This window comes from Harpegnathos saltator, unplaced genomic scaffold (assembly GCF_003227715.2).
Source record: "Harpegnathos saltator strain DR-91 unplaced genomic scaffold, Hsal_v8.6 scaffold226, whole genome shotgun sequence".
NCBI lineage: Eukaryota > Metazoa > Arthropoda > Insecta > Hymenoptera > Formicidae > Harpegnathos > Harpegnathos saltator.
The window spans coordinates 55,001-57,500 of record NW_020230013.1 but is presented as its reverse complement, the minus strand read 5'-3'; the positions used below and the strand labels follow the sequence as shown (position 1 = coordinate 57,500).

The following is a 2,500-nucleotide window of genomic DNA, read 5'->3' as shown; positions in this document are numbered from 1 at the left end:
GTCAATGTCTTTTTGGGCCGCCAGAATGCGTCCTCGCCGTAGCAGTGGTGCCGTCCAGCGCATAGAGGGAATGCCCAATCCGCCATCTTTCACTGTGGCGTGGAAGTAGGCTGTTGGTATATCGTGCGGGAGAGCCAGCCATTTCCTAACTGATGTACGCAGGATCTTATCTATTTTATGAAGAAGACCTATGGTAACCGATCCTAATGCCATTTGGTGATATAATTTTGGGATTATTGTGGATCTCAGTGCATAGAGTCTTTGTTGGGGCTTAAGTGGTGCCCTGGATAGCGCCTCTATGCATGGTTGCAGGATCTCCATCGGTTGGGCCAGCGATCTTCCTTCTGGAGTAAACATTACTCCTAGATAACGCCATTTACTTGTTCGGCTTAGTGCTGGTAGTGGCTGGTTATCGCATCTAAACACCCTCTTATTGTCTACTGCGGTTTTCTTTACATGTGGATTTGCTATAATGGCGATAGTGTGGCTTTTTGTTATATTGATCTTCATTCCACACGTGGAGAGATATTTAGATGCTGCATCTATTAGGCGCTGCAGACCGGCCGGGGTTGATCCGAATAGGAGCAAGTCATCTGCAAAGGCTGCTGCAGACATCCTTACATCCCCCACCATGGCCCCGATCTCCTGTGGAAGCCCTTGCAATAGCCTATGTGTGACGGCGTTAAATATCACTGGCGACAGTGGATCACCCTGGCGGACCCCTCTCTGTGGTTGGATAGGTCTGGAGATCCAACCGTCTCCATAGAGTCTCGTAGTTGACCTATTGTAGACACTCGCTAGGTACTCCACCATTTGCTTCGGCACTCCCACTGATTCCAGTGTTGCCATGATGGCCGGATGGGAGATTGAATCAAAGGCCTTGCTAACGTCTAGAGATGCCACATAGACGGACCGAAATTTTCTCCTATGGTATCTGAGTAGTATATCAAGGAGGAATGTGTTATCTGCACATCCATCCATGCTTCTGAAGGCCCTCTGTCTTGTATCTATGTTTAGCATAATCTCCATTCTTTTAGCCAAGATTTTATGAAAGCCTCTTACGATTACCGATGGGATGGTTATTGGTCGAAAGTCTCCTGGTTCGGAGGCGTTGGCCTTCTTGGGTAGGAAGATCGTTCTTGATTCCAATAGACCTTGTGGAAGCTGCCCACACCACATCAGCAGATTGTATATTCCTATGATTACAGACGAGGGTATTGACCGATATAAGCGTGGTGATACACCATCCGGCCCTGCCGCTGATGATCGTGATACTCGTCCCCACTTGAGATCATTGTTCGTAATGGGTAGCCAGATGTCCTCAATTATGTTTATTTTTGATGGTTCCGGAGAGTTCTCGCATTTTGAATTCATTAATTGGCTCCAGAATGGCTCCATTACGTTTCTTGGGGGTTGTGAAACTCCCTCTAGTCCGCTCAAGATATTGGAGATGCAGCGCTGTCTGTCTTTCTTCCACAAGGCCTGGGTAACAGCATAGCGTTGTCTTCTTAGGTCCCTATTGTTCTTTGGTGGGGGTATTGGCTTTCTTGGGGCAATCCTGTTTTGCTCAGCGACAGATGGAAATACCTGTTTGAGATACAGGCCAAGTTTTTGTAGTGTTCCAGATTTACCGGTGGAGCGAGCTTCCGTTATTATTTTCCAGAGATTCTTAGCTTGAAATTCTTGTGTTCTTGGTGCCGGTAATGATTCCAGATATTCCAGTAGGATGTCATTTCTTGGTACGACGTCAGGTTGCGGTGGTTCGGCATGTTCAATGTTTGTAATTTCCGCTATAAATGTTGCCACCATATCTTTATGGTCTTGGCGTCTACGCCTTCCTTTGATGGCTTCCACCGACCTTTGCGGGAAGTATCTTCGGAGCTCTTGATTCATGAATTTTGGTTGGTTGGTAACCATTAATGTTGCTTCCTGTCTTGCCAACATCGCCGCTTCTTCTTTCGTCCATCTCTCCTTTTCTCTGTTGGTTTGTAGTTTTGCGTCGTACCAATCCTTATGTGCTCGTTGTTCATGCACTCCTTTGCCGCGTACGCTTGAAAAACTTCTTCCACATCCGGGGAATTCGCACCTGAAGCTGGCCGGTCTCGGAGCTGAGGGGGGGGCTGGTGCAAGGGGGCCAGAGGACCCCCTGCTTTCATCCGAGGCTTGGTTTCTTGTATTTGCAGGGCCAACCTATACGAGCCGAAGGGGCTGGCAACCCCAGGGGCCCGGAAGCGCCGAGACTCACTCTTTCCCTGAAACAGGGGGCGAGTCCCCCATTAGGGGGTGAGTTCGACTTGATGACGTACCCCGAAAGACTCGAGGATACGCCACCCTGTAGAGCATCAAGCCTTCCACCAGACCCACTCACCGATTCCCCGGAAAAATCACCCACCGATTTTGAGATCGGTCGGGATCGAACCCGGATCCTCAGCTCGTGAGACCAGCATCCAGCCCGATGCCCCACTGACTCGCCTTAAGAGAGTCATAGTTACTCCCGCCG

General features: G+C 49.2%; 1 pseudogene; it reads right to left on the bottom strand.

Annotated features, from left to right (window-relative positions):
- Positions 1-2,500, bottom strand: part of LOC112588467 (uncharacterized) — a 7,445-nt pseudogene that overhangs the window by 2,225 nt on the left and 2,720 nt on the right.